The sequence below is a fragment of the Lithobates pipiens genome, unplaced genomic scaffold (assembly GCF_037356315.1).
Source record: "Lithobates pipiens isolate NorthernLeopardFrog02 unplaced genomic scaffold, aLitPip1_a1.2 Scaffold_30, whole genome shotgun sequence".
NCBI classification, from domain to species: Eukaryota; Metazoa; Chordata; class Amphibia; order Anura; family Ranidae; genus Lithobates; species Lithobates pipiens.
In genome coordinates, this window is record NW_027507791.1 from 184,889,422 (window position 1) to 184,905,095 (window position 15,674).

Below are 15,674 nucleotides of genomic sequence, written 5' to 3' on the forward strand. Positions count from 1 at the left end.
TACAACTCTCTTGACAAAAGCCAAGGTGGTCACCTCGGGCAATCGAGAGGTAAAATATAGCAGGTCGCCAAAGCCAACAACATAATGGAAAAAAGCCTACGGCACCTGGTATTCCCAGGCGGTCTCCCATCCAGGTACTAACCAGGCCCGACCCTGCTTAGCATCCGAGATCAGACGAGATCGAGCGCATTCAGGGTGATGTGGCCTTAGGCGATCTTGCACCCTACTTACAACTCTCTTGACAAAAGCCAAGGTGGTCACCTCGGGCAATCGAGAGGAAAAATATAGCAGGTCGCCAAAGCCAACAACATAATGGAAAAAAGCCTACGGCACCCGGTATTCCCAGGCGGTCTCCCATCCAGGTACTAACCAGGCCCGACGCTGCTTAGCATCCGAGATCAGACGAGATCGAGCGCATTCAGGGTGATGTGGCCATAAGGAATCTTTCACCATACTTACAACTCTCTTGACAAAAGCCAAGGTGGTCACCTCGGGCAATAGAGAGGAAAAATACAGCAGGTCGCCAAAGCCAACAACATAATGGAAAAAAGCCTACGGCACCTGGTATTCCCAGGCGGTCTCCCATCCAGGTACTATCCAGGCCAGACCCTGCTTAGCATCTGAGATCAGACGAGATCAAACGCATTCAGGGTGATGTGGCCGTAGGAAATCTTGCACCCTACTTACAACTCTCTTGACAAAAGCCAAGGTGGTCACCTCGGGCAATCGAGAGGGAAAATACAGCAGGTCGCCAAAGCCAACAACATAATGGAAAAAAGCCTACGGTACATGGTATTCCCAGGCGGTCTCCCATCCAGGTACTAACCAGGCCCGACCCTGCTTAGCATCCGAGATCAGACAAGATCGAGCGCATTCAGGGTGATGTGGCCGTAGGCGATCTTGCATCCTACTTACAACTCTCTTGACAAAAGCCAAGGTGGTCACCTCGGGCAATCGAGAGGAAAAATACAGCAGGTCGCCAAAGCCAACAACATAATGGAAAAAAGCCTACGGCACTTGGTATTCCCAGGCGGTCTGCCATCCAGGTACTAACCAGGCCCGACCCTGTTTAGCATCCGAGATCAGACGAGATCGAGCGCATTCAGGGTGATGTGGCCGTAGGCGATCTTGCACCCTACTTACAACTCTCTTGACAAAAGCCAAGGTGGTCACCTCGGGCAATCGAGAGGAAAAATACAGCAGGTCGCCAAAGCCAACAACATAATGGAAAAAAGCCTACGGCACCTGGTATTCCCAGGCGGTCTGCCATCCAGGTACTAACCAGGCCAGACCCTGCTTAGCATCCGAGATCAGACGAGATCGAGTGCATTCAGGGTGATGTGGCTGTAGGCGATCTTGCAACCTACTTACAACTCTCTTTACAAAAGCCAAGGTGGTCACCTCGGGCAATCGAGAGGAAAAATACAGCAGGTCGCCAAAGCCAACAACATAATGGAAAAAAGCCTACGGCACCTGGTATTCCCAGGCGGTCTCCCATCCAGGTACTAACCAGGCCCGACCCTGCTTAGCATCCGAGATCAGACGAGATTGAGCACATTCAGGGTGATATGGCTGTAGGCGATCTTGCACCCTACTTACAACTCTCTTGAAAAAAGCCAAGGTGGTCACCTCGGGCAATAGAGAGGAGAAATAAAGCAGGTCGCCAAAGCCAACAACATAATGGAAAAAAGCCTACAGCACCTGGTATTCCCAGGCGGTCTCCCATCCAGGTACTAACCAGGCCCGACCCTGCTTAGCATCCGAGATCAGACGAAATCGAGCGCATTCAGGGTGATGTGGCCGTAGGAAATCTTGCACCCTACTTACAACTCTCTTGACAAAAGCCAAGGTGGTCACCTCGGGCAATCGAGAGGGAAAATACAGCAGGTCGCCAAAGCCAACAACATAATGGAAAAAAGCCTACGGTACCTGGTATTCCCAGGCGGTCTCCCATCCAGGTACTAACCAGGCCCGACCCTGCTTAGCATCCGAGATCAGACGAGATCGAGCGCATTCAGGGTGATGTGGCCGTAGGCGATCTTCCATCCTACTTACAACTCTCTTGACAAAAGCCAAGGTGGTCACCTCGGGCAATCGAGAGGAAAAATACAGCAGGTCGCCAAAGCCAACAACATAATGGAAAAAAGCCTACGGCACCTGGTATTCCCAGACGGTCTCCCTTCCAGGTACTAACCAGGCCCGACCCTGCTTAGCATCTGAGATCAGATGAGATCGAGCGCATTCAGGGTGATGTGGCCATAGGCGATCTTGTATCCTACTTACAACTCTCTTGACAAAAGCCAAGGTGGTCACCTCGGGCAAGCGAGAGGAAAAATACAGCAGGTCGCCAAAGCCAACAACATAATGGAAAAAAGCCTACGGCACCTGGTATTTCCAGGCGTTCTCCCATCCAGGTACTAACCAGGCCCGACCCTGCTTAGCATCCGAGATCAGACGAGATCGAGCGCATTCAGGGTGATGTGGCCGAAGATGACTTTACACCCTACTTACAACTCTCTTGACAAAAGCCAAGGTGGTCACCTCGGGCAATCGAGAGGAAAAATACAGCAGGTCGCCAAAGCCAACAACATAATGGAAAAAAGCCTACGGCACCTGGTATTCCCAGGCGGTCTCCCATCCAGGTACTAACCAGGCCCGACCCTGCTTAGCATCCGAGATCGAGCGCATTCAGGGTGATGTGGCCGTAGGCGATCTTGCACCCTACTTACAACTCTCTTGACAAAAGCCAAGGTGGTCACCTCGGGCAATCGAGAGGAAAAATACAGCAGGTCGCCAAAGCCAACAACATAATGGAAAAAAGCTTACGGCACCTGGTATTCCCAGGCGGTCTCCCATCCAGGTACTAACCAGGACGGACCCTGCTTAGCATCTGAGATCAGACGAGATAGAGCGCATTCAGGGTGATGTGGCCGTAGGCGATCTTGCACCCTACTTACAACTCTCTTGACAAAAGCCAAGGTGGTCACCTCAGGCAATGGAGAGGAAAAATACAGCAGGTCGCCAAAGCCAACAACATAATGGAAAAAAGCCTACGGCACCTGGTATTCCCAGGCGGCCTCCCATCCAGGTACCAACCAGGCCCGACCCTGCTTTGCATACGAGAACGAGCGCACTCAGGGTAATGTGGCCGTAGGCGATCTTGCACCCTATTTACAACTCTCTTGACAAAAGCCAAGGTAGTCACCTCGGGCAATCGAGAGGAAAAATACAGCAGGTCGCCAAAGCCAACAACATAATGGAAAAAAGCCTACGGCACCCGGTATTCCCAGGCGGTCTCCCATCCAGGTACTAACCAGGCCCGACCCTGCTTAGCAACCAAGATCAGACGAGATCGAGCGCATTCATGGTGATGTAGCCGTAGGCAATCTTGCACCCTACTTAAAACTCTCTTGACAAAAGCCAAGGTGGTCACCTCGGGCAATCGAGAGGAAAAATACAGCAGGTCGCCAAAGCCAACAACATAATGGAAAAAAGCCTACGGCACCTGGTATTCCCAGGCGGTCTCCCATCCAGGTATTAACCAGGCACAACCCTGCTTAGCATCCGACGTCAGACGAGATCGAGCGCATTCAGGGTGATGTGGCTGTAGGCGATCTTGCAGCCTACTTACAACTCTCTTGACAAAAGCCAAGGTGGTCACCTCGGGCAAACGAGAGGAAAAATACAGCAGGTCGCCAAAGCCAACAACATAATGGAAAAAAGCCTACGGCACCTGGCATTCCCAGGTGGTCTCCCATCCAGGTACTAACCAGGCCCGACCCTGCTTAGCATCCGAGATAAGACGAGATCGTGCGCATTCATGGTGATGTGGCCGTAGGCGATCTTGCACCCTACTTACAACTCTCTTGACAAAAGCCAAGGTGGTCACCTCGGGCAATCGAGAGGAAAAATACAGCAGGTCGCCAAAGCCAACAACATAATGGAAAAAAGCCTACGGCACCCGGTATTCCCAGGCGGTCTCCCATCCAGGTACTAACCAGGCCCGACCCTGCTTAGCAACCAAGATCAGACGAGATCGAGCGCATTCATGGTGATGTAGCCGTAGGCAATCTTGCACCCTACTTAAAACTCTCTTGACAAAAGCCAAGGTGGTCACCTCGGGCAATCGAGAGGAAAAATACAGCAGGTCGCCAAAGCCAACAACATAATGGAAAAAAGCCTACGGCACCTGGTATTCCCAGGCGGTCTCCCATCCAGGTATTAACCAGGCACAACCCTGCTTAGCATCCGACGTCAGACGAGATCGAGCGCATTCAGGGTGATGTGGCTGTAGGCGATCTTGCAGCCTACTTACAACTCTCTTGACAAAAGCCAAGGTGGTCACCTCGGGCAAACGAGAGGAAAAATACAGCAGGTCGCCAAAGCCAACAACATAATGGAAAAAAGCCTACGGCACCTGGCATTCCCAGGTGGTCTCCCATCCAGGTACTAACCAGGCCCGACCCTGCTTAGCATCCGAGATAAGACGAGATCGTGCGCATTCATGGTGATGTGGCCGTAGGCGATCTTGCACCCTACTTACAACTCTCTTGACAAAAGCCAAGGTGGTCACCTCGGGCAATCGAGAGGAAAAATACAGCAGGTCGCCAAAGCCAACAACATAATGGAAAAAAGCCTACGGCACCTGGTATTCCCAGGCGGTCTCCCATCTAGGTACTAACCAGGCCCGACCCTGCTTAGGATCAGAGATCGAGCGCATTCAGGGTGATGTGGCTGTAGGCGATCTGGCACCCTACTCACAACTCTCTTGACAAAATCCAAGGTGGTCAGCTCGGGCAATCGAGAGGAAAAATACAGCAGGTCGCCAAAGCCAACAACATAATGGAAAAAAGCCCACTGCACCTGGCATTCCCAGGCGGTCTCCCATCCAGGTACTAACCAGGCCCGGCACTGCTTAGCATCCGAGATCAGACGAGATCGAGCGCATTCAGGGTGATGTGGCCGTAGGCGATCTTGCACCCTACTTACAACTCTCTTGACAAAAGCCAAGGTGGTCACCTCGGGCAATCGAGAGGAAAAATACAGCAGGTCGCCAAAGCCAACAACATAATGGAAAAAAGCCTACGGCACCTGGCATTCCCAGGTGGTCTCCCATCCAGGTACTAACCAGGCCCGACCCTGCTTAGCATCTGAGATCAGATGAGATCGAGCGCATTCAGGGTGATGTGGCCATAGGCGATCTTGTATCCTACTTACAACTCTCTTGACAAAAGCCAAGGTGGTCACCTCGGGCAAGCGAGAGGAAAAATACAGCAGGTCGCCAAAGCCAACAACATAATGGAAAAAAGCCTACGGCACCTGGTATTTCCAGGCGTTCTCCCATCCAGGTACTAACCAGGCCCGACCCTGCTTAGCATCCGAGATCAGACGAGATCGAGCGCATTCAGGGTGATGTGGCCGAAGATGACTTTACACCCTACTTACAACTCTCTTGACAAAAGCCAAGGTGGTCACCTCGGGCAATCGAGAGGAAAAATACAGCAGGTCGCCAAAGCCAACAACATAATGGAAAAAAGCCTACGGCACCTGGTATTCCCAGGCGGTCTCCCATCCAGGTACTAACCAGGCCCGACCCTGCTTAGCATCCGAGATCGAGCGCATTCAGGGTGATGTGGCCGTAGGCGATCTTGCACCCTACTTACAACTCTCTTGACAAAAGCCAAGGTGGTCACCTCGGGCAATCGAGAGGAAAAATACAGCAGGTCGCCAAAGCCAACAACATAATGGAAAAAAGCTTACGGCACCTGGTATTCCCAGGCGGTCTCCCATCCAGGTACTAACCAGGACGGACCCTGCTTAGCATCTGAGATCAGACGAGATAGAGCGCATTCAGGGTGATGTGGCCGTAGGCGATCTTGCACCCTACTTACAACTCTCTTGACAAAAGCCAAGGTGGTCACCTCAGGCAATGGAGAGGAAAAATACAGCAGGTCGCCAAAGCCAACAACATAATGGAAAAAAGCCTACGGCACCTGGTATTCCCAGGCGGCCTCCCATCCAGGTACCAACCAGGCCCGACCCTGCTTTGCATACGAGAACGAGCGCACTCAGGGTAATGTGGCCGTAGGCGATCTTGCACCCTATTTACAACTCTCTTGACAAAAGCCAAGGTAGTCACCTCGGGCAATCGAGAGGAAAAATACAGCAGGTCGCCAAAGCCAACAACATAATGGAAAAAAGCCTACGGCACCCGGTATTCCCAGGCGGTCTCCCATCCAGGTACTAACCAGGCCCGACCCTGCTTAGCAACCAAGATCAGACGAGATCGAGTGCATTCATGGTGATGTAGCCGTAGGCAATCTTGCACCCTACTTAAAACTCTCTTGACAAAAGCCAAGGTGGTCACCTCGGGCAATCGAGAGGAAAAATACAGCAGGTCGCCAAAGCCAACAACATAATGGAAAAAAGCCTACGGCACCTGGTATTCCCAGGCGGTCTCCCATCCAGGTATTAACCAGGCACAACCCTGCTTAGCATCCGACGTCAGACGAGATCGAGCGCATTCAGGGTGATGTGGCTGTAGGCGATCTTGCAGCCTACTTACAACTCTCTTGACAAAAGCCAAGGTGGTCACCTCGGGCAAACGAGAGGAAAAATACAGCAGGTCGCCAAAGCCAACAACATAATGGAAAAAAGCCTACGGCACCTGGCATTCCCAGGTGGTCTCCCATCCAGGTACTAACCAGGCCCGACCCTGCTTAGCATCCGAGATAAGACGAGATCGTGCGCATTCATGGTGATGTGGCCGTAGGCGATCTTGCACCCTACTTACAACTCTCTTGACAAAAGCCAAGGTGGTCACCTCGGGCAATCGAGAGGAAAAATACAGCAGGTCGCCAAAGCCAACAACATAATGGAAAAAAGCCTACGGCACCCGGTATTCCCAGGCGGTCTCCCATCCAGGTACTAACCAGGCCCGACCCTGCTTAGCAACCAAGATCAGACGAGATCGAGCGCATTCATGGTGATGTAGCCGTAGGCAATCTTGCACCCTACTTAAAACTCTCTTGACAAAAGCCAAGGTGGTCACCTCGGGCAATCGAGAGGAAAAATACAGCAGGTCGCCAAAGCCAACAACATAATGGAAAAAAGCCTACGGCACCTGGTATTCCCAGGCGGTCTCCCATCCAGGTATTAACCAGGCACAACCCTGCTTAGCATCCGACGTCAGACGAGATCGAGCGCATTCAGGGTGATGTGGCTGTAGGCGATCTTGCAGCCTACTTACAACTCTCTTGACAAAAGCCAAGGTGGTCACCTCGGGCAAACGAGAGGAAAAATACAGCAGGTCGCCAAAGCCAACAACATAATGGAAAAAAGCCTACGGCACCTGGCATTCCCAGGTGGTCTCCCATCCAGGTACTAACCAGGCCCGACCCTGCTTAGCATCCGAGATAAGACGAGATCGTGCGCATTCATGGTGATGTGGCCGTAGGCGATCTTGCACCCTACTTACAACTCTCTTGACAAAAGCCAAGGTGGTCACCTCGGGCAATCGAGAGGAAAAATACAGCAGGTCGCCAAAGCCAACAACATAATGGAAAAAAGCCTACGGCACCTGGTATTCCCAGGCGGTCTCCCATCTAGGTACTAACCAGGCCCGACCCTGCTTAGGATCAGAGATCGAGCGCATTCAGGGTGATGTGGCTGTAGGCGATCTGGCACCCTACTCACAACTCTCTTGACAAAATCCAAGGTGGTCAGCTCGGGCAATCGAGAGGAAAAATACAGCAGGTCGCCAAAGCCAACAACATAATGGAAAAAAGCCCACTGCACCTGGCATTCCCAGGCGGTCTCCCATCCAGGTACTAACCAGGCCCGGCACTGCTTAGCATCCGAGATCAGACGAGATCGAGCGCATTCAGGGTGATGTGGCCGTAGGCGATCTTGCACCCTACTTACAACTCTCTTGACAAAAGCCAAGGTGGTCACCTCGGGCAATCGAGAGGAAAAATACAGCAGGTCGCCAAAGCCAACAACATAATGGAAAAAAGCCCACTGCACCTGGCATTCCCAGGCGGTCTCCCATCCAGGTACTAACCAGGCCCGGCACTGCTTAGCATCCGAGATCAGACGAGATCGAGCGCATTCAGGGTGATGTGGCCGTAGGCGATCTTGCACCCTACTTACAACTCTCTTGACAAAAGCCAAGGTGGTCACCTCGGGCAATCGAGAGGAAAAATACAGCAGGTCGCCAAAGCCAACAACATAATGGAAAAAAGCCTACGGCACCTGGCATTCCCAGGTGGTCTCCCATCCAGGTACTAACCAGGCCCGACCCTGCTTAGCATCCGAGATAAGACGAGATCGTGCGCATTCATGGTGATGTGGCCGTAGGCGATCTTGCACCCTACTTACAACTCTCTTGACAAAAGCCAAGGTGGTCACCTCGGGCAATCGAGAGGAAAAATACAGCAGGTCGCCAAAGCCAACAACATAATGGAAAAAAGCCTACGGCACCTGGCATTCCCAGGTGGTCTCCCATCCAGGTACTAACCAGGCCCGACCCTGCTTAGCATCCGAGATAAGACGAGATCGTGCGCATTCATGGTGATGTGGCCGTAGGCGATCTTGCACCCTACTTACAACTCTCTTGACAAAAGCCAAGGTGGTCACCTCGGGCAATCGAGAGGAAAAATACAGCAGGTCGCCAAAGCCAACAACATAATGGAAAAAAGCCTACGGCACCTGGTATTCCCAGGCGGTCTCCCATCTAGGTACTAACCAGGCCCGACCCTGCTTAGGATCAGAGATCGAGCGCATTCAGGGTGATGTGGCTGTAGGCGATCTGGCACCCTACTCACAACTCTCTTGACAAAATCCAAGGTGGTCAGCTCGGGCAATCGAGAGGAAAAATACAGCAGGTCGCCAAAGCCAACAACATAATGGAAAAAAGCCCACTGCACCTGGCATTCCCAGGCGGTCTCCCATCCAGGTACTAACCAGGCCCGGCACTGCTTAGCATCCGAGATCAGACGAGATCGAGCGCATTCAGGGTGATGTGGCCGTAGGCGATCTTGCACCCTACTTACAACTCTCTTGACAAAAGCCAAGGTGGTCACCTCGGGCAATCGAGAGGAAAAATACAGCAGGTCGCCAAAGCCAACAACATAATGGAAAAAAGCCCACTGCACCTGGCATTCCCAGGCGGTCTCCCATCCAGGTACTAACCAGGCCCGGCACTGCTTAGCATCCGAGATCAGACGAGATCGAGCGCATTCAGGGTGATGTGGCCGTAGGCGATCTTGCACCCTACTTACAACTCTCTTGACAAAAGCCAAGGTGGTCACCTCGGGCAATCGAGAGGAAAAATACAGCAGGTCGCCAAAGCCAACAACATAATGGAAAAAAGCCTACGGCACCTGGCATTCCCAGGTGGTCTCCCATCCAGGTACTAACCAGGCCCGACCCTGCTTAGCATCCGAGATAAGACGAGATCGTGCGCATTCATGGTGATGTGGCCGTAGGCGATCTTGCACCCTACTTACAACTCTCTTGACAAAAGCCAAGGTGGTCACCTCGGGCAATCGAGAGGAAAAATACAGCAGGTCGCCAAAGCCAACAACATAATGGAAAAAAGCCTACGGCACCTGGTATTCCCAGGCGGTCTCCCATCTAGGTACTAACCAGGCCCGACCCTGCTTAGGATCAGAGATCGAGCGCATTCAGGGTGATGTGGCTGTAGGCGATCTGGCACCCTACTCACAACTCTCTTGACAAAATCCAAGGTGGTCAGCTCGGGCAATCGAGAGGAAAAATACAGCAGGTCGCCAAAGCCAACAACATAATGGAAAAAAGCCTACGGCACCTGGTATTCCCAGGCGGTCTCCTATCCAGGTACTAACCATGCCCGACCCTGCTTAGCATCCAAGATCAGACGAGATCGAGCGCATTCAGGGTGATGTGGCCGTAGGCGATCTTGCACCCTACTTACAACTCTCTTGACAAAAGCCAAGGTGGTCACCTCGGGCAATCGAGAGGAAAAATACAGCAGGTCGCCAAAGCCAACAACATAATTGAAAAAAGCCTACGGCACCTGTTATTCCCAGGCGGTCTCCCATCCAGGTACCAACCAGGCCCAACCCTGCTTAGCATACAAGATCGAGCGCTTTCAGGGTGATGTGGCCGTAGGCGATCTTGCACCCTACTTACAACTCTCTTGACAAAAGCCAAGGTGGTCACCTCGGGCAATCGAGAGGTAAAATATAGCAGGTCGCCAAAGCCAACAACATAATGGAAAAAAGCCTACGGCACCTGGTATTCCCAGGCGGTCTCCCATCCAGGTACTAACCAGGCCCGACCCTGCTTAGCATCCGAGATCAGACGAGATCGAGCGCATTCAGGGTGATGTGGCCTTAGGCGATCTTGCACCCTACTTACAACTCTCTTGACAAAAGCCAAGGTGGTCACCTCGGGCAATCGAGAGGAAAAATATAGCAGGTCGCCAAAGCCAACAACATAATGGAAAAAAGCCTACGGCACCCGGTATTCCCAGGCGGTCTCCCATCCAGGTACTAACCAGGCCCGACGCTGCTTAGCATCCGAGATCAGACGAGATCGAGCGCATTCAGGGTGATGTGGCCATAGGTGATCTTGCACCCTACTTACAACTCTCTTGATAAAAGCCAAGGTGGTCACCTCGGGCAATCGAGAGGAAAAATACAGCAGGTCGCCAAAGCCAAAAACATAATGGAAAAAAGCCTACGGCACCAGGTATTCCCAGGCGGTCTCCCATCCAGGTACTAACCAGGCCCGACCCTGCTTAGCATCCGAGATCAGATGAGATCGGGCGCATTCAGGATGATGTGGCCATAGGCGATCTTGCACCCTACTTACAACTCTCTTGACAAAAGCCAAGGTGGTCACCTCGGGCAATCGAGAGGAAAAATACAGCAGGTCGCCAAAGCCAACAACATAATGGAAAAAAGGCTACGGCACCTGGTATTCCCAGGCGGTCTCCCATCCAGGTACTAACCAGGCCCAACCCTGCTTAGCATCTGAGATCAGATGAGATCGAGCGCATTCAGGGTGATGTGGCCATAGGCAATCTTGCACCCTACTTACAACTCTCTTGACAAAAGCCAAGGTGGTCACCTCGGGCAATCGAGAGGAAAAATACAGCAGGTCGCCAAAGCCAACAACATAATGGAAAAAAGCCTACGGCACCTGGTATTCCCAGGCGGTCTCCCATCCAGGTACCAACCAGGCCCAACCCTGCTTAGCATACAAGATCGAGCGCTTTCAGGGTGATGTGGCCGTAGGCGATCTTGCACCCTACTTACAACTCTCTTGACAAAAGCCAAGGTGGTCACCTCGGGCAATCGAGAGGAAAAATATAGCAGGTCGCCAAAGCCAACAACATAATGGAAAAAAGCCTACGGCACCCGGTATTCCCAGGCAGTCTCCCATCCAGGTACTAACCAGGCCCGACCCTGCTTAGCATCCGAGATCAGATGAGATCGAGCGCATTCAGGGTGATGTGGACGTAGGCGATCTTGCATTCTACTTACAACTCTCTTGACAAAAGCCAAGGTGGTCACCTCAGGCAATCGAGAGGAAAAATACAGCAGGTCGCCAAAGCCAACAACATAATTGAAAAAAGCCTACGGCACCTGGTATTCCCAGGCGGTCTCCCATCCAGGTACTAACCAGGCCCAACCCTGCTTAGCATCCGAGATCAGACGAGATCGAGCGCATTCAGGGTGATGTAGCCATAGGCGATCTTGCACCCTACTTACAACTCTCTTGACAAAAGCCAAGGTGGTCACCACGGGCAATCGAGAGGAAAAATACAGCAGGTCGACAAAGCCAACAACATAATGGAAAAAAGCCTACGGCACCTGGTATTCCCAGGCGGTCTCCCATCCAGGTACTAACCAGGCCCGACCCTGCTTAGCATCCGAGATCAGATGAGATCGAGCGCATTCAGGGTGATGTGGCCGTAGGCGATCTTGCACCCTACTTACGACTCTCTTGACAAAAGCCAAGGTGGTCACCTCGGGCAATCGAGAGGAAAAATACAGCAGGTCGCCAAAGCCAACAACATAATGGAAAAAAGCCTACGGCACCTGGTATTCCAAGGCGGTCTCCCATCCAGGTACTAACCAGGCCCGACCCTGCTTAGCATCCGGGATCAGACGAGATCAAAAGCATTCAGGGTGATGTGGCCGTAAGCGATCTGGCACCCTACTTACAACTCTCTTGACAAAAGCCAAGGTGGTCACCTCGGGCAATCGAGAGGAAAAATACAGCAGGTCGCCAAAGCCAACAACATAATGGAAAAAAGCCTACGGCACCTGGTATTCCCAGGCGGTCTCCCATCCAGGTACTAACCAGGCCCGACCCTGCTTAGCATCCGAGATCAGACGAGATCGAGCGCATTCAGGGTGATGTGGCCGTAGGCAATCTTGCACCCTACTTACAACTCTCTTGACAAAAGCCAAGGTGGTCACCTCGGGCAATCGAGAGGAAAAATATAGCAGGTCGCCAAAGCCAACAACATAATGGAAAAAAGCCTACGGCACCCGGTATTCCCAGGCGGTCTCCGATCCAGGTACTAACCAGGCCCGACGCTGCTTAGCATCCGAGATCAGACGAGATCGAGCGCATTCAGGGTGATGTGGCCGTAGGTGATCTTGCACCCTACTTACAACTCTCTTGATAAAAGCCAAGGTGGTCACCTCGGGCAATCGAGAGGAAAAATACAGCAGGTCGCCAAAGCCAAAAACATAATGGAAAAAAGCCTACGGCACCAGGTATTCCCAGGCGGTCTCCCATCCAGGTACTAACCAGGCCCGACCCTGCTTAGCATCCGAGATCAGATGAGATCGGGCGCATTCAGGATGATGTGGCCGTAGGCGATCTTGCACCCTACTTACAACTCTCTTGACAAAAGCCAAGGTGGTCACCTCGGGCAATTGAGAGGAAAAATACAGCAGGTCGCCAAAGCCAACAACATAATGGAAAAAAGGCTACGGCACCTGGTATTCCCAGGCGGTCTCCCATCCAGGTACTAACCAGGCCCAACCCTGCTTAGCATCTGAGATCAGACGAGATCGAGCGCATTCAGGGTGATGTGGCCATAGGCAATCTTGCACCCTACTTACAACTCTCTTGACAAAAGCCAAGGTGGTCACCTCGGGCAATCGAGAGGAAAAATACAGCAGGTCGCCAAAGCCAACAACATAATGGAAAAAAGCCTACGGCACCTGGTATTCCCAGGCGGTCTCCGATCCAGGTACCAACCAGGCCCAACCCTGCTTAGCATACAAGATCGAGCGCTTTCAGGGTGATGTGGCCGTAGGCGATCTTGCACCCTACTTACAACTCTCTTGACAAAAGCCAAGGTGGTCACCTCGGGCAATCGAGAGGAAAAATATAGCAGGTCGCCAAAGCCAACAACATAATGGAAAAAAGCCTACGGCACCCGGTATTCCCAGGCAGTCTCCCATCCAGGTACTAACCAGGCCCGACCCTGCTTAGCATCCGAGATCAGATGAGATCGAGCGCATTCAGGGTGATGTGGACGTAGGCGACCTTGCATTCTACTTACAACTCTCTTGACAAAAGCCAAGGTGGTCACCTCGGGCAATCGAGAGGAAAAATACAGCAGGTCGCCAAAGCCAACAACATAATGGAAAAAAGCCTACGGCACCTGGTATTCCCAGGCGGTCTCCCATCCAGGTACTAACCAGGCCCGACCCTGCTTAGCATCCGAGATCAGACGAGATCGAGCGCATTCAGGGTGATGTGGCCGTAGGCAATCTTGCATCCTACTTACAACTCTCTTGACAAAAGCCAAGGTGGTCACCTCGGGCAATCGAGAGGAAAAATACAGCAGGTCGTCAAAGCCAACAACATAATGGAAAAAAGCCTACGGCACCTGGTATTCCCAGGCGGTCTCCCATCCAGGTACTAACCAGGCCCGACCCTGCTTAGCATCCGAGATCAGACGAGATTGAGCGCATTCAGGGTGATGTGGCTGTAGGCGATCTTGCACCCTACTTACAACTCTCTTGACAAAAGCCAAGGTGGTCACCTCGGGCAATCGAGAGGAAAAATACAGCAGGTCGCCAAAGCCAACAACATAATGGAAAAAAGCCTACGGCACCTGGTATTCCCAGGCGGTCTCCCATCCAGGTACTAACCAGGCCCGACCCTGCATAGCATCCGAGATCAGATGAGATCGAGCGCATTCAGGGTGATGTGGCCGTAGGCGATCTTGCATCCTACTTACAACTCTCTTGACAAAAGCCAAGGTGGTCACCTCGGGCAATCGAGAGGAAAAATACAGCAGGTCGCCAAAGCCAACAACATAATGGAAAAAAGCCTACGGCACCTGGTATTCCCAAGCGGTCTCCCATCCAGGTACTAACCAGGCCCAACCCTGCTTAGCATCCGAGATCAGATGAGATCGAGCGCATTCAGGATGATGTGGCCGTAGGCGATCTTTACCCCCTACTTACAACTCTCTTGACAAAAGCCAAGGTGGTCACCTCGGGCAATCGAGAGGAAAAATACAGCAGGTCGCCAAAGCCAACAACATAATGGAAAAAAGCCTACGGCACCTGGTATTCCCAGGTAGTCTCCCATCCAGGTACTAACCAAGCCCGACCCAGCTTGGCATCTGACGTCAGACGAGATCGAGCGCATTCAGGGTGATGTGGCCGTAGGCGATCTTGCACCCTACTTACAACTCTCTTGACAAAAGCCAAGGTGGTCACCTCGGGCAATCGAGAGGAAAAATACTGCAGGTCGCCAAAGCCAACAACATAATGGAAAAAAGCCTACGGCACCTGGTATTCCCAGGCGGTCTCCCATCCAGGTACTAACCAGGCCCGACCCTGCTTAGCATCCGAGATCAGACGAGATCGAGCGCATTCAGGGAGATGTGGCTGTAGGCGATCTTGCACCCTACTTACAACTCTCTTGACAAAAGCCAAGGTGGTCACCTCGGGCAATCGAGAGGAAAAATACAGCAGGTCGCCAAAGCCAACAACATAATGGAAAAAAGCCTACGGCACCTGGTATTCCCAGGCGGTCTCCCATCCAGGTACTAACCAGGCCCGACCCTGCTTAGCATCCGAGATCAGACGAGATAGAGCGCATTCAGGGTGATGTCGCCGTAGGCGATCTTGCATCCTACTTACAACTCTCTTGACAAAAGCCAAGGTGGTCACCTCGGGAAATCGAGAGGAAAAATACAGCAGGTCGCCAAAGCCAACAATATAATGGAAAAAAGCCTACGGCACCTGGTATTCCCAGGTGGTCTCCCATCCAGGTACTAACCAGGCCCGACCCTGCTTAGCATCCAAGATCAGACGAGATCGAGCGCATTCAGGGTGATGTGGCCGTAGGCGATCTTGCACCCTACTTACAACTCTCTTGACAAAAGCCAAGGTGGTCACCTCGGGCAATCGAGAGGAAAAATACAGCAGGTCGTCAAAGCCAACAACATAATGGAAAAAAGCCTACGGCACCTGGTATTCCCAGGCGGTCTCCCATCCAGGTACTAACCAGGCCTGACCCTGCTTAGCATCCAAGATCAGACGAGATCGAGCGCATTCAGGGTGATGTGGCCGTAGGCGATCTAGCACCCTACTTACAACTCTCTTGACAAAAGCCAAGGTGGTCACCTCGGGCAATCGAGAGGA

General features: G+C 52.3%; 23 non-coding genes and 44 pseudogenes across 23 annotated transcripts; all 67 read right to left on the reverse strand.

Annotated features, from left to right (window-relative positions):
- Window positions 1-93: 93 nt before the first annotated feature.
- On the reverse strand, window positions 94-212 carry LOC143952121 (5S ribosomal RNA). The gene has a single exon (XR_013267329.1). It is a non-coding gene; the product is annotated as a 5S ribosomal RNA (ribosomal RNA).
- A 109-nt stretch (window positions 213-321) lies between these two features.
- LOC143944973 (5S ribosomal RNA) lies at window positions 322-440 on the reverse strand (annotated as a pseudogene).
- A 109-nt stretch (window positions 441-549) lies between these two features.
- Window positions 550-668, reverse strand: LOC143944786 (5S ribosomal RNA; annotated as a pseudogene).
- A 109-nt stretch (window positions 669-777) lies between these two features.
- LOC143944362 (5S ribosomal RNA) lies at window positions 778-896 on the reverse strand (annotated as a pseudogene).
- Window positions 897-1,005: 109 nt separating this feature from the next.
- LOC143943442 (5S ribosomal RNA) lies at window positions 1,006-1,124 on the reverse strand (annotated as a pseudogene).
- Window positions 1,125-1,233: 109 nt separating this feature from the next.
- Window positions 1,234-1,352, reverse strand: LOC143944580 (5S ribosomal RNA; annotated as a pseudogene).
- A 109-nt stretch (window positions 1,353-1,461) lies between these two features.
- LOC143954621 (5S ribosomal RNA) lies at window positions 1,462-1,580 on the reverse strand. The gene has a single exon (XR_013269595.1). It is a non-coding gene; the product is annotated as a 5S ribosomal RNA (ribosomal RNA).
- A 109-nt stretch (window positions 1,581-1,689) lies between these two features.
- Window positions 1,690-1,808, reverse strand: LOC143952572 (5S ribosomal RNA). The gene has a single exon (XR_013267736.1). It is a non-coding gene; the product is annotated as a 5S ribosomal RNA (ribosomal RNA).
- Window positions 1,809-1,917: 109 nt separating this feature from the next.
- LOC143950350 (5S ribosomal RNA) lies at window positions 1,918-2,036 on the reverse strand. The gene has a single exon (XR_013265760.1). It is a non-coding gene; the product is annotated as a 5S ribosomal RNA (ribosomal RNA).
- Window positions 2,037-2,145: 109 nt separating this feature from the next.
- On the reverse strand, window positions 2,146-2,264 carry LOC143954421 (5S ribosomal RNA). The gene has a single exon (XR_013269414.1). It is a non-coding gene; the product is annotated as a 5S ribosomal RNA (ribosomal RNA).
- Window positions 2,265-2,373: 109 nt separating this feature from the next.
- On the reverse strand, window positions 2,374-2,492 carry LOC143946853 (5S ribosomal RNA; annotated as a pseudogene).
- A 109-nt stretch (window positions 2,493-2,601) lies between these two features.
- Window positions 2,602-2,710, reverse strand: LOC143946294 (5S ribosomal RNA; annotated as a pseudogene).
- Window positions 2,711-2,819: 109 nt separating this feature from the next.
- Window positions 2,820-2,938, reverse strand: LOC143948710 (5S ribosomal RNA; annotated as a pseudogene).
- Window positions 2,939-3,265: 327 nt separating this feature from the next.
- LOC143944431 (5S ribosomal RNA) lies at window positions 3,266-3,384 on the reverse strand (annotated as a pseudogene).
- Window positions 3,385-3,493: 109 nt separating this feature from the next.
- LOC143946265 (5S ribosomal RNA) lies at window positions 3,494-3,612 on the reverse strand (annotated as a pseudogene).
- Window positions 3,613-3,721: 109 nt separating this feature from the next.
- Window positions 3,722-3,840, reverse strand: LOC143945718 (5S ribosomal RNA; annotated as a pseudogene).
- A 109-nt stretch (window positions 3,841-3,949) lies between these two features.
- Window positions 3,950-4,068, reverse strand: LOC143944432 (5S ribosomal RNA; annotated as a pseudogene).
- A 109-nt stretch (window positions 4,069-4,177) lies between these two features.
- Window positions 4,178-4,296, reverse strand: LOC143946267 (5S ribosomal RNA; annotated as a pseudogene).
- A 109-nt stretch (window positions 4,297-4,405) lies between these two features.
- LOC143945719 (5S ribosomal RNA) lies at window positions 4,406-4,524 on the reverse strand (annotated as a pseudogene).
- Window positions 4,525-4,633: 109 nt separating this feature from the next.
- On the reverse strand, window positions 4,634-4,742 carry LOC143949952 (5S ribosomal RNA; annotated as a pseudogene).
- Window positions 4,743-4,851: 109 nt separating this feature from the next.
- LOC143945344 (5S ribosomal RNA) lies at window positions 4,852-4,970 on the reverse strand (annotated as a pseudogene).
- Window positions 4,971-5,079: 109 nt separating this feature from the next.
- Window positions 5,080-5,198, reverse strand: LOC143952515 (5S ribosomal RNA). The gene has a single exon (XR_013267684.1). It is a non-coding gene; the product is annotated as a 5S ribosomal RNA (ribosomal RNA).
- Window positions 5,199-5,307: 109 nt separating this feature from the next.
- Window positions 5,308-5,426, reverse strand: LOC143946854 (5S ribosomal RNA; annotated as a pseudogene).
- Window positions 5,427-5,535: 109 nt separating this feature from the next.
- On the reverse strand, window positions 5,536-5,644 carry LOC143946295 (5S ribosomal RNA; annotated as a pseudogene).
- Window positions 5,645-5,753: 109 nt separating this feature from the next.
- Window positions 5,754-5,872, reverse strand: LOC143948711 (5S ribosomal RNA; annotated as a pseudogene).
- A 327-nt stretch (window positions 5,873-6,199) lies between these two features.
- Window positions 6,200-6,318, reverse strand: LOC143943458 (5S ribosomal RNA; annotated as a pseudogene).
- A 109-nt stretch (window positions 6,319-6,427) lies between these two features.
- LOC143946268 (5S ribosomal RNA) lies at window positions 6,428-6,546 on the reverse strand (annotated as a pseudogene).
- Window positions 6,547-6,655: 109 nt separating this feature from the next.
- On the reverse strand, window positions 6,656-6,774 carry LOC143945720 (5S ribosomal RNA; annotated as a pseudogene).
- Window positions 6,775-6,883: 109 nt separating this feature from the next.
- LOC143944433 (5S ribosomal RNA) lies at window positions 6,884-7,002 on the reverse strand (annotated as a pseudogene).
- Window positions 7,003-7,111: 109 nt separating this feature from the next.
- LOC143946269 (5S ribosomal RNA) lies at window positions 7,112-7,230 on the reverse strand (annotated as a pseudogene).
- Window positions 7,231-7,339: 109 nt separating this feature from the next.
- On the reverse strand, window positions 7,340-7,458 carry LOC143945721 (5S ribosomal RNA; annotated as a pseudogene).
- A 109-nt stretch (window positions 7,459-7,567) lies between these two features.
- Window positions 7,568-7,676, reverse strand: LOC143949953 (5S ribosomal RNA; annotated as a pseudogene).
- A 109-nt stretch (window positions 7,677-7,785) lies between these two features.
- On the reverse strand, window positions 7,786-7,904 carry LOC143945345 (5S ribosomal RNA; annotated as a pseudogene).
- Window positions 7,905-8,013: 109 nt separating this feature from the next.
- Window positions 8,014-8,132, reverse strand: LOC143945346 (5S ribosomal RNA; annotated as a pseudogene).
- A 109-nt stretch (window positions 8,133-8,241) lies between these two features.
- Window positions 8,242-8,360, reverse strand: LOC143945723 (5S ribosomal RNA; annotated as a pseudogene).
- Window positions 8,361-8,469: 109 nt separating this feature from the next.
- LOC143945725 (5S ribosomal RNA) lies at window positions 8,470-8,588 on the reverse strand (annotated as a pseudogene).
- A 109-nt stretch (window positions 8,589-8,697) lies between these two features.
- Window positions 8,698-8,806, reverse strand: LOC143949954 (5S ribosomal RNA; annotated as a pseudogene).
- Window positions 8,807-8,915: 109 nt separating this feature from the next.
- On the reverse strand, window positions 8,916-9,034 carry LOC143945347 (5S ribosomal RNA; annotated as a pseudogene).
- Window positions 9,035-9,143: 109 nt separating this feature from the next.
- Window positions 9,144-9,262, reverse strand: LOC143945349 (5S ribosomal RNA; annotated as a pseudogene).
- Window positions 9,263-9,371: 109 nt separating this feature from the next.
- On the reverse strand, window positions 9,372-9,490 carry LOC143945726 (5S ribosomal RNA; annotated as a pseudogene).
- A 109-nt stretch (window positions 9,491-9,599) lies between these two features.
- Window positions 9,600-9,708, reverse strand: LOC143949955 (5S ribosomal RNA; annotated as a pseudogene).
- A 109-nt stretch (window positions 9,709-9,817) lies between these two features.
- Window positions 9,818-9,936, reverse strand: LOC143944678 (5S ribosomal RNA; annotated as a pseudogene).
- A 109-nt stretch (window positions 9,937-10,045) lies between these two features.
- On the reverse strand, window positions 10,046-10,154 carry LOC143948699 (5S ribosomal RNA; annotated as a pseudogene).
- Window positions 10,155-10,263: 109 nt separating this feature from the next.
- On the reverse strand, window positions 10,264-10,382 carry LOC143952122 (5S ribosomal RNA). The gene has a single exon (XR_013267330.1). It is a non-coding gene; the product is annotated as a 5S ribosomal RNA (ribosomal RNA).
- Window positions 10,383-10,491: 109 nt separating this feature from the next.
- On the reverse strand, window positions 10,492-10,610 carry LOC143943517 (5S ribosomal RNA; annotated as a pseudogene).
- Window positions 10,611-10,719: 109 nt separating this feature from the next.
- LOC143943553 (5S ribosomal RNA) lies at window positions 10,720-10,838 on the reverse strand. Its single transcript, XR_013264945.1, has one exon. It is a non-coding gene; the product is annotated as a 5S ribosomal RNA (ribosomal RNA).
- A 109-nt stretch (window positions 10,839-10,947) lies between these two features.
- Window positions 10,948-11,066, reverse strand: LOC143953831 (5S ribosomal RNA). The gene has a single exon (XR_013268877.1). It is a non-coding gene; the product is annotated as a 5S ribosomal RNA (ribosomal RNA).
- A 109-nt stretch (window positions 11,067-11,175) lies between these two features.
- On the reverse strand, window positions 11,176-11,284 carry LOC143948177 (5S ribosomal RNA; annotated as a pseudogene).
- Window positions 11,285-11,393: 109 nt separating this feature from the next.
- LOC143953333 (5S ribosomal RNA) lies at window positions 11,394-11,512 on the reverse strand. The gene has a single exon (XR_013268425.1). It is a non-coding gene; the product is annotated as a 5S ribosomal RNA (ribosomal RNA).
- A 109-nt stretch (window positions 11,513-11,621) lies between these two features.
- Window positions 11,622-11,740, reverse strand: LOC143949528 (5S ribosomal RNA). Its single transcript, XR_013265496.1, has one exon. It is a non-coding gene; the product is annotated as a 5S ribosomal RNA (ribosomal RNA).
- A 109-nt stretch (window positions 11,741-11,849) lies between these two features.
- Window positions 11,850-11,968, reverse strand: LOC143946415 (5S ribosomal RNA). Its single transcript, XR_013265208.1, has one exon. It is a non-coding gene; the product is annotated as a 5S ribosomal RNA (ribosomal RNA).
- A 109-nt stretch (window positions 11,969-12,077) lies between these two features.
- On the reverse strand, window positions 12,078-12,196 carry LOC143946242 (5S ribosomal RNA; annotated as a pseudogene).
- Window positions 12,197-12,305: 109 nt separating this feature from the next.
- On the reverse strand, window positions 12,306-12,424 carry LOC143953599 (5S ribosomal RNA). The gene has a single exon (XR_013268666.1). It is a non-coding gene; the product is annotated as a 5S ribosomal RNA (ribosomal RNA).
- A 109-nt stretch (window positions 12,425-12,533) lies between these two features.
- LOC143946117 (5S ribosomal RNA) lies at window positions 12,534-12,652 on the reverse strand (annotated as a pseudogene).
- A 109-nt stretch (window positions 12,653-12,761) lies between these two features.
- Window positions 12,762-12,880, reverse strand: LOC143947642 (5S ribosomal RNA). The gene has a single exon (XR_013265323.1). It is a non-coding gene; the product is annotated as a 5S ribosomal RNA (ribosomal RNA).
- A 109-nt stretch (window positions 12,881-12,989) lies between these two features.
- On the reverse strand, window positions 12,990-13,108 carry LOC143954622 (5S ribosomal RNA). Its single transcript, XR_013269596.1, has one exon. It is a non-coding gene; the product is annotated as a 5S ribosomal RNA (ribosomal RNA).
- Window positions 13,109-13,217: 109 nt separating this feature from the next.
- On the reverse strand, window positions 13,218-13,326 carry LOC143949444 (5S ribosomal RNA; annotated as a pseudogene).
- Window positions 13,327-13,435: 109 nt separating this feature from the next.
- Window positions 13,436-13,554, reverse strand: LOC143953334 (5S ribosomal RNA). Its single transcript, XR_013268426.1, has one exon. It is a non-coding gene; the product is annotated as a 5S ribosomal RNA (ribosomal RNA).
- A 109-nt stretch (window positions 13,555-13,663) lies between these two features.
- Window positions 13,664-13,782, reverse strand: LOC143953611 (5S ribosomal RNA). Its single transcript, XR_013268677.1, has one exon. It is a non-coding gene; the product is annotated as a 5S ribosomal RNA (ribosomal RNA).
- Window positions 13,783-13,891: 109 nt separating this feature from the next.
- On the reverse strand, window positions 13,892-14,010 carry LOC143954917 (5S ribosomal RNA; annotated as a pseudogene).
- Window positions 14,011-14,119: 109 nt separating this feature from the next.
- LOC143950983 (5S ribosomal RNA) lies at window positions 14,120-14,238 on the reverse strand. The gene has a single exon (XR_013266298.1). It is a non-coding gene; the product is annotated as a 5S ribosomal RNA (ribosomal RNA).
- Window positions 14,239-14,347: 109 nt separating this feature from the next.
- Window positions 14,348-14,466, reverse strand: LOC143944278 (5S ribosomal RNA). The gene has a single exon (XR_013265012.1). It is a non-coding gene; the product is annotated as a 5S ribosomal RNA (ribosomal RNA).
- Window positions 14,467-14,576: 110 nt separating this feature from the next.
- Window positions 14,577-14,695, reverse strand: LOC143948108 (5S ribosomal RNA; annotated as a pseudogene).
- Window positions 14,696-14,804: 109 nt separating this feature from the next.
- On the reverse strand, window positions 14,805-14,923 carry LOC143952056 (5S ribosomal RNA). Its single transcript, XR_013267270.1, has one exon. It is a non-coding gene; the product is annotated as a 5S ribosomal RNA (ribosomal RNA).
- A 109-nt stretch (window positions 14,924-15,032) lies between these two features.
- LOC143954355 (5S ribosomal RNA) lies at window positions 15,033-15,151 on the reverse strand. The gene has a single exon (XR_013269354.1). It is a non-coding gene; the product is annotated as a 5S ribosomal RNA (ribosomal RNA).
- A 109-nt stretch (window positions 15,152-15,260) lies between these two features.
- LOC143950626 (5S ribosomal RNA) lies at window positions 15,261-15,379 on the reverse strand. The gene has a single exon (XR_013265976.1). It is a non-coding gene; the product is annotated as a 5S ribosomal RNA (ribosomal RNA).
- A 109-nt stretch (window positions 15,380-15,488) lies between these two features.
- On the reverse strand, window positions 15,489-15,607 carry LOC143953727 (5S ribosomal RNA). The gene has a single exon (XR_013268782.1). It is a non-coding gene; the product is annotated as a 5S ribosomal RNA (ribosomal RNA).
- Between the last annotated feature and the right edge of the window lie 67 nt (window positions 15,608-15,674).